General features: G+C 43.0%; 1 long non-coding RNA gene across 2 annotated transcripts in view; it reads right to left on the minus strand.

Annotated features, from left to right (window-relative positions):
• Positions 1–5,159: 5,159 nt before the first annotated feature.
• Positions 5,160–22,247, minus strand: part of Gm31278 — a 108,921-nt gene continuing 91,833 nt past the window's right edge. Inside the window, exons 3-4 of one of the 2 annotated variants that reach the window (XR_879223.2) lie at positions 7,903–8,081; positions 5,160–5,521 (exon numbers count right to left, since the gene is read on the minus strand). This is a non-coding gene — a long non-coding RNA (predicted gene, 31278). The remainder of the gene's footprint in view (positions 5,522–7,902; positions 8,082–22,247) is intronic. The other variant, XR_879225.1, reaches the window with a different exon arrangement.

The raw sequence follows: 22,247 nt of genomic DNA on the forward strand, positions 1-22,247 counted from the left end.
TCTCTCTCTCTCTCTCTCTCTCTCTCTCTCTCTCTTTCTGACTGAGCTGGCAAGCATCCAAGAAGGATCTGTTTATTGATACATAATCCTTGCTTGCAAGTTTTCTGCATCTTCTTGCATCTCTAGAAAAAGAGCGAGTATGGAGTATGAGTGTTTTAGAAGAAAGAGTCTCTCCTGTGTATGTCTGGTCTCAATCTCCAGCTAGGATTATGACTGCGGATCTCCAGGCCAGGCCTCTTCAAATTCCAGAATGTCACCTCCTGTCGCCTTCTTCCAGCCTCCTTGATGATGGACCAGAAGGACTGAAGAGTCTCTATTCAATGAACCTAACATCAAACTCTAGTTTCTTTTCACACCCAAACCTGACTCCTCTTTGAAAATAGCCTCACCAATCCTATTTTAAAGGATGTTGAAAGCTTTTTCAAACACATAAGCACATCCCTTATCTTCTGCATGGTTTTATACAAAAAATCAATATGATATGTAGAGTCAGCACCCTGCTTCCTCTTTCTGCCCAAGAGACTTCCCTAATTCCTTATACAAGTTGATACCTTGTTTTTCATAGTTGCACAATGTTTCAATTTTTAGCTACTCCTTAACTTAAACCAGTCCTGGGACAAAAGTCTTCCTAACTCCAGTCTCCTCAACTTCCAAATGAATGCCTCCCAGCACCCACTCAACCAAGCACACCAACGGTGTCATTGTGGCTAGGCATCCTGAGATATATGTGGTAGCATCTGGGCTGGTCTCTCACCTGAACAAAGGATAAGAGACAGTAACTGGTGTCTCCCCCCAAGGAGCTCTCGACACATCCCAGCAAACCTTCCAGTAGCTTGCTACAGGACTCTCTTCCTGCTCAGAACCCTTCAGTTACTCTGAGGACAAGAACAAGACTCTTCCAAAAGGCCTATCAAGAATACCCCCACCTCCTTCATCTCAGCTTTATCCACTGGGAGTCCTTCTTGCCCACGAATCCATCTTTCTAGTAGATTCTTTGAGCTCTATGTATTTTATTTGTCTACCCACAATGTATTTTTAATATTCCTTTTGTAGAGGTAATACATTCGTGTGGCTCATGAATTAATACTCTAAAATTTATACACACAAGATTCTCCATCCCACTCTGACCCAGTTCTCTCCTGATCTTTAAGCCCCACACTCACGTAATAAAAAAAATGTTTAAAAATGTTACCTTCTTTGGGTTTTATACAAGGAGTAGAACAATGAACGCATATATGTACCTGGTTCTCTTGTTTTACTTAACAATATTATGCCCTAAAGATTGCTCCATTTTGGTACACTTTAGGGCATATATTTTACAGCTACATAGTATCCCATACTAAAATTACCCCACAGTTGATGTAAACCATCCCTCCAACTTCAAACTGATATGCAGTTTCTTCTTTTTTAATTTTTTCTGTTTTTAAATAATATAACTAACAATAAAACATGCAATTATGGTATATTCCTATATAGCTATAGAAAAATCCTAGAAGTAAAAAAAAAAGCTATTTGGAAGTCTATGTGTTTGTAATGCATATTACTAAACTGTCCTCCAAAGGGACATTAAGTGACATTCTTAACTCACAAGAGCATCTTCTCCACAGCCTCACGAACATCGAGCTTGTAGGTAAAAAAATAAATTCTTCCAGTTATCCTAAGTACCATAAAGACTCCCCAGTTAACCAGTGTGAACTGTCTGATACTTGAACAGCACACCAGCAAATGGAAATCACACTATACATGGCCAGAAGGCTACCTTCCCAGAGTCCTCCTGGACCTGGATAGCCATGGGTAGGGGACACAGGTCTATGGAACACCAGTGCCACAGTGAACCTTCCTGTCAGAGAAGTTAGGAAACTGTAATGTCAGGGGGAGGGGAGAGATTTTACTTGGGGCCTTTAATCTAATTAACTTAAAGGTACGTTTGGAGACAGGTGAATTGGTTGGTGTAAGTACAAGAGATGAGGAAGAAGCAGAAGGAGATATGCAGGTGGGGATTAGGAAGGATGCTTCCGTGCTATGCAGCCAGTACTCAGCTACCTCATCACCAGTGCCAGGTGATTAGCATATAAAACAGGTGCAAAGGAGGGGTCTGGGAGGCTGTCAAAGTGCAGAAGAGCAAACTGGCAGGTCAGCCCACCCTGGTACAAACCACACTCCTCGCGCCAGCCTCTTGGGAATCTCCCGGCCTCCTCCTGTGACTCAGTTTCTTCCCTGGTACTCTAAAGGATCTCTGATTTCACAGGGCACGGAGAGGAGTAGCCGGCCAATGAGCTTTTGCAGAGTGTCCCAGTTCCCAGCACATTGGAGATTCTTACATTGGATTTGAAGCTGGACATTTGAAGGTGGCACACACCTGTGATTTCAGCCCTCTGGAGGCTGATGCGAAAGAATCTTGGGTTGGGGACAGCCTGGAGTACATGGTCAGAGGCTTGAAGGGTAGCCTGGGCTATGAGCACCAAGAGGCCGGGTCTCAAAACAAAGCAACGGTAACAAAATAACAAAGAACTATCAACCCAACCACTGCTCCATGATATGATGACTACTAAGTGGGTGGAATTAGTTTCTACTGACTTATTGGGTCTCTGGAGTCTTGGGCCAGAAGGAGCTGAACACCAGCTATTCTACCATGTCTAAGTCTGGTTTCTTCACCTATCAGAGGGGGATGCTGACAGCAAACTCACTTTTGAAACCGTGGGATAACGTCGCCTAAACTGAATGCCTGATACAACTGAAGGGGTTCTCAGCAAAAGCCCATTATTTGCAATGTCGGCTTCTGCTTAGGCCCAGGGGTCCTAGGAAACATCTGAGATCTGTGTGTCTTTCTGAGGCAGCTTCACCTGGATTCTCCCAGAAGCTTGGACACGGACACACCGTTCCAGAGCACAGGAGCTCTGCCGTTCTTGCCCCCTTCTGTTCAGCCAGCCCTCGGGACCAGGAAGAGGACTTGGAGAGGCAGCTGAACCCTGCCTCTCCAGCTCTGGTTGTCGCCTCTAATTCACTGTGAAAGGGCCTCAGCACCACCCCCGTGAGGTCCTTAAATGTTTTATGAGCTCCCTGAAATGCTCAGATAATTAAAAACACTTTCTTAATTTAATAGCTTGGCTTAATGAAACCAGGACTTTATGTTTTCTTTGGAAGGGGGTGAGCACCCCAGCCACACTTATTAATTTTTTGAGACTGTGCCCAATTGTGCCCAGGGATAGAAGGAAACCATTGCTTCCAGGGGACAGGGGCTTTCCTGAGCCTGTGACAAGTCTCAGGCTTATTAGAGCTCATTATATCCTGGGAGCCTGAAGACCTAAATTAGCAATCATCTCGGATGACGTGGCAGGCTATTATTAAGGAGGCCACTTATTACAGAAACATGGAATTATCAATTAAAAAGTAGGCTTCCTAGGCCCCAAAGGTACGATCGGATTACCTGGGCCACTCTGGGACTCACTTCCAAGGCCATAGAGCAGAGCAGGACCCTCTGGGAGGAACTACTTCTGTCAAGCTTAATGAACATGATCCCCTGAGAAAGGAAATGCCATCATTTAAACAAGTTGCATGCAAGCCCAGTGGGCCTGGGAGGTACCCACCAGAGCCTTCATTCCAGCCTGCAGTCATCATCGAGCCTCTAGGAAGTAGGAGTCCTTTGGAGACACTGCTAGCCTTTCCCCAGGTCGCCTGGGAGGGTGGGGTGTGCTGGAGCTTACAGTCAGAGGCAGTAGTGCTGTGGATGGGGGCTGAGAGCAGCCCTCAGGAGAAAATTCTCTGTGCTTCTTCCCAACACCGCAGATCAAGTTCATTGTGTCAATGGCTCAAAGCCAGTCATGGTGGCATCATGGACAGCAGAGAGACGGGCAGATGTCGGCAAGTGCCTCTTCGTGCCCTGTTCAGTGCATCACGGCTCTAGATTCAGGTCCACGTTTTGAATGGCCCCTTGAGTCCAATCACAAGGCATCTATTAGCTTCCCAGAGCTTTCTTCACTCTGACCAAAAGGAAGATCAGGCACTTCCTACGTTTGCTTCGTGGTGTTATGATCAGTGTCTAGTTCTTGGTGCTCTTCTCACCCCATTACGTATCTTTTTGTATCACCAATAAGCAGCAGGAAAGGTGGCTCAGTCAGTTAAGCGCATGCCTTACGAACACAAGTACCTGAATTCTAAGCCCAGACTCCACATAATGTAAAAAACTGAGTGTGGTAGCAAGTGCTTGTAATCTGGTGCTGGGGAGGTGGGGATGGTTGGGTACTTGGGGCTCTGTGGACAGCTGGCCTTGTCTACTTGGTGAGGTCCAAGCTAGTGAAAGACATTAAGGGAAGGAAGGAAGGAAAAACGGAAGAAAGGAAAAACAGAAGGAAGGAAGGGAGGGAGGGAGGAAGGGAGGAAGGAGGGACAGGAGGGACAGGAGGGTCAGGAGGGACAGGAGGGACAGGAGGGAAATGAAGGAAGAAACTAAAAAACTATAACCAAACTGTCTTTTACATGTACACACACAAACATTTACACATTGTATATGTATATGTGTTTGTGTATGTGTATATGTAATGCAGATATATCATAAGCAGAGACATACACATCATATACACATGTATATACACATAACATACATATACACACATATACATACGCTGTATACCAACTATGTCCTCCACATTGTTGCTCCAGCTGGGATAATAGCCATGAACTAAAAGAGACCATGGTCCCTCCTCACAGAACCTGACAGTGAACAAGCATGCATGCACATGAGAAGGAGGTCAGAGCTGCAATGAAAGTACAGCAAGGCGGGAAAGGGTCGTGCTGTAACCAGAATCAGGCGCTTCCCCTTTAAACTAGGGGAAGTAGAGTTACAAGCACCAATAATACTTTCTCAGGCCCCTAGACTTGTGCAGACATAGGAGTCACATGCAGCCTTGAACAGAAAGCAAATAGCATTGGTGGCAATTGTTTAAATGTCTTGAATGACAGCAAGTGCTAGTGACACGGCTGCCAAGAGCACATGAGATACTTTTCTTGTCTCAGCTCTGAGATGTGCTATGGGTGTGGGACACTGATCCCAGGAAAAAGAAACTGCCTATTTCTGTCATTTCTTCATCCCCTCCCTTTCTCAGCTATCTGCCTGCACAGCAACCCGTGCTTTTTCCAAGGGTAAGGCGCTAGGTTTTAGGAAGCGACTTAATAGGATTGTGTGGCCAGGAGAAGGGAGAACGGAGGCAGGTAGGCTGGTGTGTTTCCATAAATCATGCAGATTTTAATTGGAAGTGGTCCTGTTTTCTATGGTAGGAAGGCAAGAAGACAGAGGCAGTTCATTATGCTGGTGTGTCAGCCTGATTAGGCGGGACTGGGTACGTGGAGAGAGGGCCAGCAGAGACTAGCCATCCATTACCAAGACTTCAGGAAATCAATTAGCTGTTGATGGAGGCTCATGAGGAATCCATACTGAGCTGTGTTCCTAAGCAGGATGATTGGTGGAGGCAAGCCAGCTGAGTTCGAGGTGATTTTCCCAGCGAAAGGAAATATTCCAATCTTCCTGCGTTATGAGAGAAAGAAAAGAGGAAGAGGAAGGAGAGGAGGAAGGAGGGAGGGGAGAGAAGAGAGAGGGAGGGAGACAGAAACAGAGAGAATAAGTGTGTGTGTATGAGAGAGAGAGAGAGAGAGAGAGAGAGAGAATAAAGCTATCAAATGAATATTCTAATCCAGGCTTGTAGAGATCTTTAGGGGGAGGCATTCAGTGTCTTTCACATGTTTTACCCCATGCCTCTTGTTCCATCATAAAAAGATTTTAACTGAACGTTAACACTGAGAAGAGATGCAACCTTGTCTGTCCATTCTGACTTTTGCCTTTGTAATACTAGTTCCCCTCCCCCCACCCGCCAGCTTCTCTTCCCCACTCATCTGGGTTCTCTCCCTCTAGGATGCTGGCAAACAGTCACTGGTTCTGTGCATCCCCTGTCAGATGTCCTTCAATAACCCCATGGCCTCTTAAGTGGTCTGGGTTAGAAGCTAGAGACCAGCTCAGTGAGCGGCTTGTAAAAGAAACAAAGACTTGGAGAAAAGCCTTGCTCCCACATTAATATGACTCCAGACTACACGTCTCAGATGCTCCTAAAAGGAGAATGTCAGGTTAAGAGCCTGTCACTGCACAAATGGGCTGGTTACTACACACTCTTTCTCCTGCAATTGTTAGTCTAGAAAGTGGACATTTCTGGCCTTGGTTTTTACAATTCAATGTCTAAGCTGCATGACTTCCAAATTAAGGAGGTATCTTTAATTTGATTTTTTTTTTTTTTTGGAGTACAGTCATGGCCTCTGGTGTATTAAACTTATTTAGCTTATTATTGTTCTATTAAAATCTCCACTAATGTGCTTTTAGTTTTAAAGCCTAGTCCATTGTTACACACACCTGTGTTTTCAGGAACTACACAGTTCCCCAGGTTATCCAAGAAGCTGAGAAGACAGAAGCCTTTTTGAGATTGCATGTCTTCAGGAAAGATATGTTTTATATTTATGTAATGAAGTGCTTGTCTGGGTAGCTGTGTAACATCTCAAGATTTTTTTAATAAGTAGAAAAAGTGTAGTATGGAAACTTAATTCTGCTTCTGAAGCAGGTTGATAAATCTCAGTAAACATCTTTACATTTTAGACTACATTAAGGGAACACGTTTATGTGGTACAGCCCTTGATCTTCAGGGTATTGGGAAGTATGTTCAGATATTGCTTTTCTATCTTCCAAATAGCTTGATGAAGACATCTGCTCATGGGAATGTTCTATGGGCATTATTCTAAGTGAAAACTCTGTTCCCAAACTTGGTCTGGATTCACTGGAAATCGGGCATGTGGCCCTTACATCTACTGCTGCCAGAGAAGTTGTCCACAGAAAGACAAGACAGGCTCTTAGAAAAGGATGATAAACATGTGGTCTTTCAAACCATTCTCTGGACTTCTGTAAACTTCACAAGGTCCCATAACAAGTAGTTATTTAAAAGGCAGGGACAACAAAACAAGGAAAGGTACCTTCAGAAAAATTAGTAAAATGTATGCCCATAGATGCACTAGTGTCCACTGCCTCCAAGACCCTTAGGTCATTCTCAAGTTCAAGTGGGAGATATATTCTATGGGCTGAAGGTCTATTTTGCTCCCATAAGAATAAACAAATTCTCAAAAGCAGTCCAAAGAAGATTGGTCCTGATAATCATTACACACACAGAGAGATATACACATACACACAGAGATACACACACACAGACAAACACACACAAGCATGCACACAGACAGACACACAGAGACATACAGACACACACATGCAGACACACACAGACAAACACATACACAGACACACACAAACATCCATGTAGACATACACACAGAGAGACAAACACACAATAGTATATTACTATTATTTTTTTTAAAAGACGGTTCTAAGAATTAAGACTATAAGACCTGCACAAAATCAAGTGCGTCCATTCCAGCATGGACAGTGTCTCCAATGCCACAATCTCTAGCAAAGCAACTACTGGCAGTTGGTGGCTGCTATGGTAGGGAGAACGTCAGTTTTCTTGAGAATTGTGAGTCCTACAAAGTCAACCATGTTCTAGTGATTGTCACCGCATCCGGGTGTATATGGGCAACACAAGTTGGACCAGGTGAGGTATTTAAAAGAAAAAGGGGACACAAAGTTTGGAGGAGGCTGGGTGGAGCTGGGAAGAGTTGGGGGGTGAATGTGATCAAAATTCACTGTATGCATGTATGAAACTCTGAAACAATAAATAAAACATAGTATTTTTAAAATAAAATAAAATAATTTTACAAGAATTATCCCATAGTAGGCCTACATGAAGTTTATCCCTAAAAGAATGAAGGGTGTGAACAAGGGGTGTCTAAGCAAACACAATCGGATTTTAAGAAACTTACCAAATTCTAAGATTATTTCCTCAATGACAGCAATAGCAGCCTACGCTAAGAGAGATCGTGACAGTTCAAAACGGAGAAGGTCTCGCTGTCCCTCTGTGTAATCGAAGGATGCTCAGAAAGCTACCGTAGAGCCCAGGTCAGAGAAAAAAACGGTATGCCAGAGAGTGAAGCAGAGACCCCTAAGGAGAGAGAGAGCAGAATAAAAGGAGAACCGTGAACTGTGGAACCACTTCTAGAGTGAATTAATAGGCCAACTTTACTATAAGTAATTCTCAGTCCCTAGAGGAGGGAGAACTGGAGGCAGGTGGCTGGCTGGATTTCAGAATCACTACTTAACAGTGAGGGCTAAGTGCCTCTCTTTCTTCCCCACTTTCAACAGTCCTGTCTAGTGATGCTCGCTGCGCTGAGCTCATCGTCAGCCACTGAGTGTGAGAAGACCATCTCACTACTCTTCCCAGTCTTGTTTCTCTGTGTTAGAAAGATTTTAATTCAAACAGCCCCAGCCCCAGCCCCAGCCCCAGCCCCAGCCCCAGCCCCAGCCCCAGCCCCAGCCCCAGCCCCAGCCCCAGCCCCAGCCCCAGCCCCAGCCCCAGCCCCAGCCCCAGCCCCAGCCCCAGCCCCAGCCCCTCATTTGGTACTGAAGTTGCAGGTCCTGAGCTTCTTGATTCGGAACCTCACTGGATTAAGTTCAGGGATGTCTGAGAGGAATAAAGTCTGACTTGTTGATGGGATGAAGGCAAAGGATTCCAAATGGATGACAAGCTGTGTGTATACATTATGTGTATACACTATAGTAGCTTGCATATTATGGTATGTATAAACTACCCACAGTTTGGCTTTTGTGAAGGCCAAGATGTCACCATGCCACATGCTGGTATACAATCCTTTCATTCAAGGAATCATACTGTGAACTTGCACAGTCTCAATGATTGCCTAACATTGACCCCAGGGAACTAACAAATTAGAAACAAACCTTACCCTCATGGGATTTATTTTTCCATGGAGAACTTGAAAAAGAAAAAAAAAACCTATACGTGAGATCGTATGAATAGGTGAGAGGATTGGTAACAAAAAACTTAGATTATGTCAAGTACCATAGGAGATCACTAACACTGGTCACTTGGGATCAGTTGTTGAAGAGAGGGCCTCATTTGGATCAGAAGACTGTTAGAAGAAGGAACGATTTATAAAAGAATAGTTTGTGTGAGTTTGGTTTAAGAACTGAGTTAGATGTAGTGTTTAGAAGGAGGGATTGCAGGCATTAACACAAATCAAATATTTATCTATTGGGTTGTTTCAAATGCCTTAGCTAACCTTTCAAATAAGTTCCTGAACCTTGAGAGGTTTGGGGTAGTCCCAGGGATTGAAATGTAAGACGCATGCGTGTAACACAACCCTCCTACCCCTTAGTTACATCCCCAGTTAAAATATCAAAGACGCTTACATTTGTTAATCATGTGATAAGTATCGGTATATACATCTCAGTCGATATTGTTTTCTTTTTCTCTCTAATGTATATTGTTTGATTTTTTAAAAAAGGAAGAAGAAAAGAAAGGAAAGAAGGAAGGAAACACAAGATAGTGGCTTAAGGAGTCCCTCGTGTGGATCCAGGAAGACACAGATGGATTCAAGGTAATGAGTGAGCCAGTCAATCAGTTTCCCAGCACCTTGGAATTATTTTGATAAGGACACAGAATAATATACAAAATGACAATGGGATTCAAAGAAGCTAGCATGCAACTAGCATCTGGTAGCTAGTGGGTATTTCAATAGACTTCTCTTTCCCGGTCTCCTTCATCCAGGAAGGCAGACCAGACTTTTTGTCCAGACTCATGGATGCCAGTTTAAGAATATTAGGTATACATGGCTAATGGTTAATTTCTACTGTTAGGGTCATTAGATCACCATGTTATGTGGAACATGTTTTAGTTAAACTCTTTTTATGTTTGTTTTTTTTTTAAAAACAAGGTGAACCAATCAGGTTAATGTTACATGATGTCATCTCTACAAAGCACTTGGCACAGTGGCAGAGCTAACAGACAGGGCCCAAATCATGCTAGCTCCAGGTTAGTAGCATGGCCATCTTCAGATGTCCCCTGGCACCCCATCTGGCTGGAGGAATACAGGAAGTGCTCTGTGGGCCTCTGAGGGCTGCCTGGGTCAGAGATGCCTCAACAGACACTTCAAGGCCACATTGTTCCCAGCATCAATTAGACCACAGAACAAATAGTTCATGAGACCCAGGTCAACAGTAAGGTCACCCTCCTCAACCCATGTGGCAGCTGAATTATGAACCTTTCTCATGCACACATCTCCAGCTCAGGATAAATTATCCTCCAGTCTTCCTCATTATTCTCATGGGCTTGACCTGTAGCATGGCCTCTTAAAATCACATAGGGTTGACACATCCAGACAAGAAACAGCTGCGGAGAAAGTCCAAGGTCAAACCAGAAGCTTGGTGCTTGCTTTCCTTGGCCACACTAGAGGAGGGAGGGGCCATTTGTGGGATATGCCTTGAGTATGTCTATGCAAGGATGAACTTGCTAGTTCTAAGGGAGGGAACGCGAATAGATATAAATATAAATATAATTATAAATATAAATGAGGCTCTGTCCAAAGGAGGTTGACTCACTGAAGAGCAAAGCAAAATTTAATTGTATTCCTCATTCATTTAGAGAGGGCTCATAGAAGATGGGTCCTATGTCACTAATGGGAAGAGCTGTGCATGCTAGGCTAGACTGTAGAGTCACCAGTAAGAGGTGCTGTGTTGTATCATGTTCTCTGGATCCCTAAGCTAGAGTCTCCCTGTGTGGTCTTAGGTCGAGGGTGGCTATCAATTTAGATAGCAGTAAGGGCTGAGTTTTCTGAAACGCTTGGGACTGGAAGTGTATAACATTGTTTTTTTTTTATATTTCTGAGTATTTGCATATGAAAAATGAAGTCTCTTGGGATGCAACTGGTGTCTAAGCATGAAATTCATTTCCGATTCAGCCACACCTAGGCATACTGCCTGGGGGTCATGAATATCTACATATTTAAATTGTACATGGAGTATAGTTCTATCGTCTAGAATGGTGTACCTGGAGGGTCCTATCAGGACACAAATGGTTTGGAACACTTCGGACTTTAAATGTGGGGCTTGGGTGTGTAGGAGGCACAGGTGCAATGCTGCGGCTCAGAGAGCACCTGAGAAAGCTTTTCCTTGGAATGACTTGAACTTCCTCAGCATGGCTTTTCTCAAGAGGGCATGGACATTCTAGTGGTCCCTCGTAAAGTCTATCGTGCCTTTCATTTGGATCTAACACTATATCTGGTTATAGCACTGAACAGCCTCCTCCGAACTTTGCATACTATGGTGTCTCAGAGAACCCATTCTCTGTTTCGCCTCTTCCTAGACCGGACTTAACTGGTGAAGACCTGGAGGAGGAGCTAAAGAGTAATTATGAAGGTTGTCATGGCCTGATGGAAAAAGAGAGATACTTATGTCTTCTCACTTGAGAGTCTTTCATTCTAAGGAGTGGAAAGAGAAGATTAGAATTGTAGCCAGCCGTGGTGGCACACGCCTTTAATTCCAGCACTCGGGAGGCAGAGGCAGGTGGATTTCTGAGTTTGAGGCCAGCCTGGTCTATAAAGTGAGGTCCAGGACATCCAGGGCTATACAGAGAAACTCTGTCTCGAAAAACCAAAAAAAAAAAAAAAAAAAAAAAAAAAGAAGAAGAAGAAGAAGAAGAAGAAGAAGAAGAAGAAGAAGAAGAAGAAGAAGAATTGTATAGTGGTATAGTGGTGGGGTTTGCCATTGTTCTTGAGAGTAAAGAAGGGGGTGGCACCAGGTTTGGGGGTGAAGCTTCTGTGCCCTCAGGATTCTTCCCAATATCTTTTCTCTGTCTGCCTAAGTTAGCTCTCTCCTTATTCTAAGTTTCTATACAAGTTAAAATAGTTGAAATGCTACTTACACTTATATACTCTAGAAGCCAGACCGATGGGAACTAGATATATATATACACACATTCCTGAGAAGTGGTTTTCAGTCTTTAAGAGTCATCGAACACCTTGATTCTATTCAGTCTCAGCCAAGGAGCTCCTTTTGTTCCAAGGTGCATTGAGAGAGGTAAATGGAACATCTCCTAAGACAGATAGCAAGCATCCTGCAGCATTAGTGGCTATCTTGTGAGTGATATTAATGGCCAGTTCAAAATTACCTCCCTTGGAATCATCAGAAATGATGGATAAAACACCTAGTTATCCCAACAAAACACCCAGACCACCTTTTCCTAAAGAAGCTACTGGATGTGGGGGACTCAGGACTTGACCCTGTGGATGTGACAATTCATCTCCCTGTCAAACATCTTGACAGTTAGTCTTCTGAAATATGCCTGCTCCAGCAGTCATCATTCTCAATATCTCAAGAGCCCAGTGGCCTAACTCTTTGTCAGTCCTAACTAGGTACCAGAACCTCCCTCTAGTCCAGTGTCGGACATACTGTCAAAAACCTGAACCTCTAAATTTTACCTTACTTCTGTAGTGTTGGGGAATAGGATATATATATATATCCAAAGTATTGTTCCTTATCAAAGGAAGTCAAGGCAGGAACTCCAGCAGGGCAGGAACCTGAAGGCAGAACCTGATGCAGAGGCCATGGAAGAGTGCTACTTACTGACTTACTCCCCTGCCTAGCTCAGCCTGCTTTCTTATACAACTCAGGACCCATTGCCCAGGGATGGTACCACCATCAAAAGGGTGTGACTGTCCTCCATCAGTCACTAAGAAAATTCCCTAGAGGCTTGTCCAGAGCCCAGTCTTATGGAGGCATTTTCTTATTTGAGGTTCCCTCCCCTCAGATTACTCTAGCTTGTGTCAAGTTGACATAACATTATCCAGCACAATTGGCCCCTTTTCAGCTCAATGCACATACACATCATTATTAAACCACAGCCTTCCCTTTCTTGTTAATTCCCAAGGTTACCCATTAATATCAACAACACAAAATGAAACATTTTTTTTTTCAAACTTGAAAAGTCTCAGGGTCTTTACAAATTCAAACACCTTAAAATTTTAATCTCTTTAAAAAATCCAAAGTCTCTTTTTAAAACATACAAAATAGCTTTAAAAATTCAATCTCTCAAATGTGGGCAATTATTAAATTGAAAATAAATGAAATCCTTTTTTACTTCAAGAGGGAAGATCTGGGGTACAGTCACGATCAGATCAAAGCAAAACCAAACTTCAATAATTTAAATCACTCACTGTCCAGTATCTGGGATTTATTCACCATCGTCTGGGCTCCTGCAAAGGGCTAGGGTTACTTCTCTGGCTCTGTCCTTGGCAGCACACATAACTTGTCTTCCAGGCTCAGGCCAGCTCTACTCCATAGCTACTGGATATCTTACTGGTTGTCCCAGGGTGTTGGCATCTCCAAAATGCTGGGGATGTCTGTTTTAACTGGGTGCACCTTCACCAACAGCTTTTCCTGGGCTTTCTTCCTGGTAAAAAGCATCAACTTTCTTCAAGGCCCCTTCATTCCTAGAGCTTCTGTGGCTACTCTGGCTGCACTGCGACCTCCTGGCCTCCCACAGTGCCAATAGCTCCAAACACCCCCATAAGCTGCTCTGTCTTTGAGGATGGAATCCAGTGGCCTCGGCCTCACCTGCATCCAATGCTTCTTCATGCCCACCAGTGAGATTCACCCTTTGTTAGTGAACTGTAATGACAATGGATTCAGACACCACCACCACCACCACCCCCATTTCAAGGCCCTGTTCCATCCCTAGCCAGCTATGTGACCAGGGGTAAGCTATTAATACTCCAAGGCTCTCAAAGGCCATATTGAAGATTGTGGAGAAAATAAAATAAATAACATTCAAATCATGCGACATGATCAAAGAGATGCTTGGGATGTGGTACGTATACAGCAAATACTATCTGCCCATCACCATTATCATCACCATCACCATCATCACCATCGATAAACATCATCAGCAAGTGTCGCCACCATCATCACCATCCTCACTGTAATCACCAACATCACCCAACACCACAACAATCACCAAGAAAATCAATAATATAATCAAACAATTAAGTTTCCAATGTTCCTCTCTCTCCCACTCCTCTACAGCCTAGTTGACTATAATCCTTTAACAAATGACCAATAAGAGGATGGGGACTCTGGGAGAGACGAATAAAATGCTGCCTTCCCAATAAGCCCGCATCATGCCTTCCCTGAGAGTTGTGAATAAATTCTTTTTTAAAACAATGTCCTCTTCTTCAAACCCAGTAGCTAGGTCACCCCAGGCCCTTGCCTGGAGCTGCCTGCCCTGGAGCCCAGAGGCATAGGACACAGGATTCTGGAGGAGGGAGCTAAGCTACAACACCCAGTGTGTCTCCACTGGCTGTCCCCAGGGGAGGTAGATGACAGCCTTATGGTTCAATTGAAATAGAACATCATCAGAGAGATAAGGGTAACAATGTCTTTCTACACAGTGATAAATTACTAAATCCACATTATTTCACTTTATTTATATATGTCTGCCTTTATTGAATTTAGTGGAAGATAAATAAACAATCTGTCAGGCGTCTGGTTAATATGACTTCTCACTGGCTCGTTTCAGGCCTAACCAGGCCTCCTGCTGATAACATCTAGAAGCTTTTCAAGGAGGGAGAGCCTTAACATTCGTTTCTGACAAGAACCCTCTGCCTGCCTTATCTGTTTCATTTGAGAGGCCATCGACCCCAGCTTCTCTGGTTAAAATGAACTCTTTCCAAGCAGGGAGACATTCTTGAGCCTGACTCTGGCCACACAGTGTGACTGGGAGCCCTAGCTACATATCAGGGGACCTCTGTCACAGCCAGCCAGCCTTCCTGCTCCCCGATGGCCTCCGGGAGACACTGAGGAACACACTATTGAGAATGCACTAGGGCAAAAAGAAAATAAGTTTTTCTAATATGAATTTTTTTCTCTGTGGTGTAAATAGTGTTTCTCTGCCTTTGACTCCTAGCACTTACAAAATCGACACAACTTTTTATGTAATCTAGCCTGGTCTTGAACTTGTTATGTGGCCCAGGCCAGTCTTAAACTAAACTCTTCTCTGCCTCAGTCTTCTGGGTCCTGGAATTACAGGCACGTTCCATCATTCCCAGCAATAAAGATAACTGTTTATTATTATGATGGTGATTATAATGCAAAAAAAAATGCTGATACGGATTGACTTAAAAAGATACAACTGAGCTGTAGCAATGAAAGTGAACTAAGCTGCAATTATAAAAATAAATCTGGATGTCCCACAACATTCCATCGGAAGGCCGTAAGCTCCGAGACCCTCTTTATTCTTAATGGCCACCATTAGAACGCTCGGGCTTCATGCCTACCAAGTTGAAGGTAGGTTTAATGCACTTCTCTTCTATAAGACATTCAAAGGCAATGGCCAACCTTAGTTCTGTGCCTCCACATAGCTCTTGCCTCTGTTAGGTGCCTCCTGAAAGGAGCACACACGGGACTGCCTTGCTGTCTCCACCTGCTCAGTAAGCTTTGTGGACTATACATAGTATCACGTTCTCTGTGGACGATACATAGTATCATGTTCTCTCTGCTCTTTCTGTAGGCTACATGGTCTGGAGGAGGCATAAGCATCCCCAGGTCAGCTTATTTCTTGATGGGATTGTATTTCTTCTCCTCGAATGCAGGTCTCCGAACTTTTTTCCTCTTTTGTATTTCCTTTTCTTGGGGGGAAGGAGGGAGAATGTGTTTCTCCCTTGTCAGACTATGGCATCTGTGAGAGACAGTGCCTACTTAGGTGGCGCACAACACAGGTCACTGAGTGAATGAACGAACATCGAGGGAATGAATGAATGGTCATGGTTGTAAATCTTCCACACGGGTATGCTAACCAACATTCGGCCCAGCTCTCAAGACAAGCCAATGCCCCATAGTGAGTTAAAACAGCCCTGAGACAAGCCAGTGATAGATACCCGTAACAATGCTCTGCTCTAGCAAGATAAGGAGAGTGGGGAACCCGCAGGATCTGAACCAGTGTCCGTGTCTCTAGGCCTTGCCCTCTCCCTGCCCATCCTGCCCCAGCTCTTCTCTTGAGCCAATCGTCAGCCCCTCATGCTCCACTGTACTGATCTGTAGAACTTCATAGTATGACATGAAATTGAATGGAGAAGCTACGCTCTCCGTTTTGGAGATGTTTTAGCTCTTCTGGGTCCTTCACGTTTTCAGAGAGCTTTTGATTATAAAAATCAAATTTGATTTTTTTTATGTTTATTTATTTTTGGCCAATTCTGATTCCAAACACTTCTTGGGTTTTGAAGGAGGTTGTGCTGACTCTGGACACCAATGCAAACATCTTAACGAAACTCAGTGTAATGATTTAAGAACACTTAAAATTTGGGCGTTTCTATTAAATTTCTCTCCAAAACGTCTGAGATGATTTCTTCCAAAGTCAGTCCTGAGTATCTGTGTTATTGCTCCTTTGGTTTGGTTGGTGATTCTCAGGATTTGAACCCAGGGCCTGTGGATGCTCAGTATTCCACACTGAGCCACACCCTACACCTTCAGCCTTTCTCATGCTTTTCATTTTTGAACAATCCTGCCCAGGCTGCCCCTGGGCTCACTCTCTAGCCCTGAAGGCTTTGAGCATGCTGCCATCACAGCCTCGAATTGACGCTTACCCAATAACTACAAACCTTGCATGCTTCCTTGATGTTTATAGTCCCTTGGGAAGACACATGCACCCCTAGCTACACCATCATGACCAAAAGGCCATTTCATATTTTTTTTAACATAAATGAGTGGCTAAAAATTTAATTACAGGAGATTTAATTTGATGCTTTTGTTCAACTCCAGTTCTATGGAAATTGGACATAGACGACTACCCTTCTACAAGATTTTGAAATTATTGAAAAAGTACAGAAAATGGTAACTACAGTACGAAAGCATAAAGGAATCCATATTGTGGTACCAAACGCCTTAATATTTAGGTCAACACTGCTAACCATTTTGCTCTATTTTCTTCTGGCTACACACGAACATAATTCTTACGATTGTATAGACAAATGTTTATCCTTCTTTCTTTTTTTTTTAACTTAACATTATAAGTAGCAAATTTTCCATGACACTAAATATCTCCCCGAAACATTATTTTTTTATGACTGCATATGTTCTCCCGTTTCTAGTTAACATAATTTATTTAACTGGCTTTGGCTTACATTCCATTCCCACATCTTTTTTTCTTTTTTGCTATTTATAAATAATGTTGCAATGGACGTATTTGTGCATAAATATTCATACTTGTTTCTGACTTTTCCTCCAAGAAGAGAAAACACTGTGTCAAAGGGCATGAACTCTGCGTCGACTCACTATATATTCTGATGAGTGCCTTGAAATAGTCACCATATAACTTGAACTCCCTCAGCACACAACATGAATTTTTTTTTTCAGAATTCTTGCCAAACCTGATTTCTTTTCCATTTTTAAACCTCGGCTAATTTTACAGCTAAAATGTTTCCTTATTTGTATGCCAATTCAGTTCCCTTTCCTTTCCAGTGAGGTTGAATATCTTTGTGTATTTATTTGCATTTCTCCCCTGTCTTGCATCAGCTTCTATCTCTTTTAACTCCCAGATGCTATTAAAATATAAAGTTTAGTGATTATGAGGCATAGCATCTCATGATCCCAATACTTAGGAGGTGGGAAATGGAGGATCATGAGTTCAACGCCACCTTCAGCTATAGGGAGAGTTCAAGACCAGCCTAGGCTACATGAGATCCAATCTTTAAAAAGAAAAAAAAGGTTTAGTGATTTAAAAAAAAAAAAGATTCATATGCATAAGCTCCTTTATTGATTAATGTTTAAAGACCACTTTCCAGAATCAGAATTCTGATATTTAGTTGCTATCCTCAAGTTCAATTCAAACACCTGTGAGCAACCTCACTCATATATGAGTATGTACAATGCATCTCTCCTTAAGTTGCTCAGAGGGTGCCAGGGCTGCCTAAAATAACCACATTGGCCAAAAAGATCAGTAAATACTGCAGGGCAACTCAAAAGATCCACCAAGCCTGTGACTATGAGAAGAAAACAGTTGTATCTAAGAGAAGTGGGAAAATGCAAAGGACTGGTGTGGTATAGCCTGCTCTATGGTAGGAATTGCCACAATGGGTGTCAGGCTTGAAGACACACTCATGTCACCTGCAGGGGCAGGTGTGGCAATGCACACCTCTGATCCTAGCAGTTGGGAGGTAAAGAGGAATAGACTTTATTTAGCTACTTAACAAGTTTGAAGTCATGAGACCCTGTCCAAAAAAGAAAGGAAGAAAAGTGAAGAAGGGGGAAAGGAAAAGACGAGAGCAGGAGGGAGAAGGGGGGGGAGAAAAATGAAGAATGAATGGTTTGCAGGATTTGTTAAAAACAGAGACGGTGGGTTGCTGTTCTTCCATGGGATCTAGAAATTTGTATTTCTTCTTTTCTTAATCTTTATTTATTTACTTATTTATTGTGTGTCTGTATATATGTGTGAGTGTTGCACACATGGAGAATCAAAGAATAAACTGCAGGAATCAAGTCTCTCCTTCCTTCAACCAGACGGGTTCTAGGGCTTGAGCTCCTGTCCTCAGACTTGGCGGCAGATGCTTTTACCAGCTGAGCCATCTTCGTGGACTCAAAGCTTGCGTTTCTAGCAGGGTCTCAGCTGACCCAGTGAAGATGCTCTAGGTTTCTGACACTTAGGGAAAAATTAAGCAAAGAAAACTCAAGAGGAAAGCAGACAGAAGACCAGGAACAAGCCTTAACAAAAGTCTGTTTTCTCCTCCTAGGTACAGCCTCACTGCATTTTGAAAAAAAAAAAAAACAAAAAACAAAAAACAAAAAAAACTAACAACAGCAAATTAAAAGGCATAGCAATTTGGAATTCTTCACTCTTCCTAAATTATAAGAGTTCACAAAGAAAACAATGGAATCCTTTAAATTTAGCCACAACTGTTGCTTATATACAATTTAAGTCTAGCAACAACCAAAGGAAAGCAGCTTGGTCAACAGTTAGTTCATAACCGTTAGGGACATCCAACTTCACTGTATACTAACATTTTTTTAAAACCCATTCACGTCTTCCTACCTTTTTCTGATGCTGGGGGTGGGGAGTTACATTGTATCTAAAATCAGGAAACAAAGACAGATGGATGAATGTTACTGTTCGGCTCCATTCTAACTGTCCAGGATCTCAGCTAGGGAATGGCGTCACCCACAGTGGACAGGTCTTTCCTCCTCAATCAATGAAATAAAAATAATACCCCAGATGTGGCCAGAGGCTGGGTCTCCCAGACAGTTCTAGAGTTTGTTAAATTAGCAAAACTGGCATAACTCCTTTCTTTTAGCTTTTGACTTAAATGTATCTTAAAATTAAATTTATTTTAAAATAGTCTAAATGCACAACTGGTATTATTTTCTCTGAATTAAAATGTAACTGTAAAAGCAAGCATCATGAGACCAAAACCTGTTACTAAGGACTTGCTATCATTTCCTATCTGAGCTGAGTCCATTCTTCATTCAGAGAAAGGCATCAGCAGAGATCAGAAAGGGATGGGGCTACGTGGTAAAATACAAAGACCCACTTAAATATGAATTTCTAGGAAAAAATAGAGGATACTTTTATCTGTAAGTAGACTTGTTGCCCTACTTGATGCATAGACTAAAAATGTGCTTATTATTTATCTAAAAATCTAAATTAAAGTGGGTGTTCTGTGTTTTCATTTGCTAAATTTGGCAAGCCTGGAAATGTGCACTTCCAACTAGCAGCCCACAGACCTTTTCTGGTGGATATCTATAGAAACACAAGGAAAGAGAAACACAGCCCAGCCCTTGCCTTATTATAGGACCTAGAACACTGGTGAGTGCCCTGTCCATGAGCCACTTATAGAAAGAATAGCAGTAGTGGTAAGGGGAACTCTGGGGGTGAGGATTGCTTGCTTTGTTTCACAGCCTTAAAGCACGGATGGAAAGAGGTAGATTTTTCAGAACATCTTGGACTCAGTCGTCAAGATAGGCATCTCTGCTTTGAGGATAATCAATTGCTCTAACTTTTGCAAACCAGGGGAGAATCTAAGTCCCTGTGGGGACCATAAAGGGGGCTTCAGGCAAGAAGAAAGTGAGAGATTAGTAGGCAAGTCCTCAAGCCATTAGCTCTGCTAATGGGCAAAGTTTACATACAAATGGCTGGGCTTTCAAACCAGCTTTCTTTAAGATAACCATCAAATCCCTAGATGTCAATTGAGGTTAATAAAAAATTCTGAAGTGTTTTTGCACGCCTGCAAAGTTTTTTTTTTTTTCCCTTACTGGCACTGCATTAGTGCCTTACATCCTAAATGCCTACTACTAAATTCTTTCCCATACAGGATCTGCAGTTCACTGGAGGCACAAGGATATCCTCTTTTGTACCACACAGCAGCAGGGCTGAGCTCCGACTTCGCTTTAGTTGCAGTTATTGTCTCCCACAAAATCACGGCGAGGGAAGGATGGAGCTTTCTGAAAGGGAGAGCAGAGCAGCGGAGTCCATGTCTATCTCTGTCCTCAGAACATTCTCACTTCCTAAAGCTTAGAGCTCTCTCCTCCGTGCCTTGAATGTTCTGCCTCAGCTTTAGCCTTAGGGTCTGCTGACTGAAGGAGGTAAGACTGTCAGCAAGAAGGAAAGAATTCCCAAAACAAATGCTGGAAACTGGCTAGGCAGACTTAGGGTGAGAATTCCCCAATGTAGTCATTCTAAAAAAATATACCCATGGGCCTTGAACCAATATAAGAAGGGGGTGCTGGTTTCTTATGTCCCCTTAAATGAGCATCGTGGGGGCTAACACAAAGGTGGGACCGAAACTCTAATCCAGACAAGAATCCTTCCTGTGAACAGCTTTGAAACTGTAGTTCTAGATCAGCAGTTCTCAACCTGTGTGCTGCAACCACTTTGGGAGTTGAATGACCCTTTCGCAGGGGTTGCCAAAGACCATGGGAAAACACAGATATTTACATTATGGTTCATAAGTGTAGTAAAATTACAACTATAAAGTAGTAATGAAAATAATTTTATGGTTGGGGTCACCACAACCACTGATCTAGACTCTCGTGGTGATTTCTCTGATTTTATTTCCTAAATGATCTTCGTTCATTTTCTAAATAATCTTAGTGTTGCTTCCTCGGAGGGAAGGAGACTCTAAGAACTACAAGAGAGGACCCAGATTTCGCCTATAATGTGCGATGATTCTAGAGGGACTCCCCTAAATTAACAGCAACACAAGTGGAAGACAGATGATCATCTTCATGGGACTGAATGCCCAGTGACTTGATCAAGAACTTAGAGAGCAGCAGAGATGAGAAACAGATAAACATTGAGTACCTCAGCCATAGATATCAAAAACACCATCATGGAAGAAACAAAACCTTACTGGGAAAGGTGCTGTTGGGTGGCAGGTGGTTTAAATAAACCAGCACATGAAAATGATACAATGTACTTTATAGGCAGTGAAATTGGAGCAAAGAAAACAGGTGGACTGGAGAGATGGCTCAGCCATTAAGAGCGTCTTGCAGAGGACTGGAATTCAATTCTCAGTACACACACAGGGTGGCTCACAACTGCCTGCAGCTACCATATACCACACACACACACACACACACACACACACACACACACATGCACATCTTACCAGAAGCATGCTGTCTTCTGATCATTCAATGACCCTGAGTCATTTTGCCTGTATCTTGTGTACCCCAAGAACAGACAGAGTTCTTCTCCTTTTCATTCCCTTTCTTCTGTCTTTGCAGATCTGTGAGCGGAAAGACCCTTGCCAAGAGCCGAGAAGCAAACTCAACTCTCCCTTGCCCTCAGTGCTGGGAGTTGCCAGGAAGGAGCTCAACTGGAAATCTTTGACTATTCCTCTACCCCATCTTTTCAGACTTTGAGTTGTGCCATCTCAAACAAAGACTACGAATAGTTCCCACTAGCCTGAAAGGCCCATTGTTGGGAGGGAGCTAAGCAGAGTTGTCTCAGCTGGTCTCACACACCTGCAATCCCTCTCAGGAGGCTAAAGTAGGGTCATCAAGAGGTTAACATCAGCCTGTATTGTAGGCCCTGCTTTGAGAAGCCAACCAAACAAAGTAACATAAAATAATGCCACTGGTTTTTTGTTCAAACTTCAAGACAGGAGCCTAAGATTTTTCATCCACAGGAGATCTTGAAGCAACAAAATCAAGTGTTTGACAACCTGTGACCAGACTCAGGGTCACGGCCTGTGTACCCAACCAAGCCAACCATCTTCAATAAGCCAATTAAAAGAACCAAATTAATACTGAAGAGCAAAAAGAGCAGATT

Source organism: Mus musculus, chromosome 8 (genome assembly GCF_000001635.26).
Source record: "Mus musculus strain C57BL/6J chromosome 8, GRCm38.p6 C57BL/6J".
Classification (NCBI taxonomy): Eukaryota; Metazoa; Chordata; class Mammalia; order Rodentia; family Muridae; genus Mus; species Mus musculus.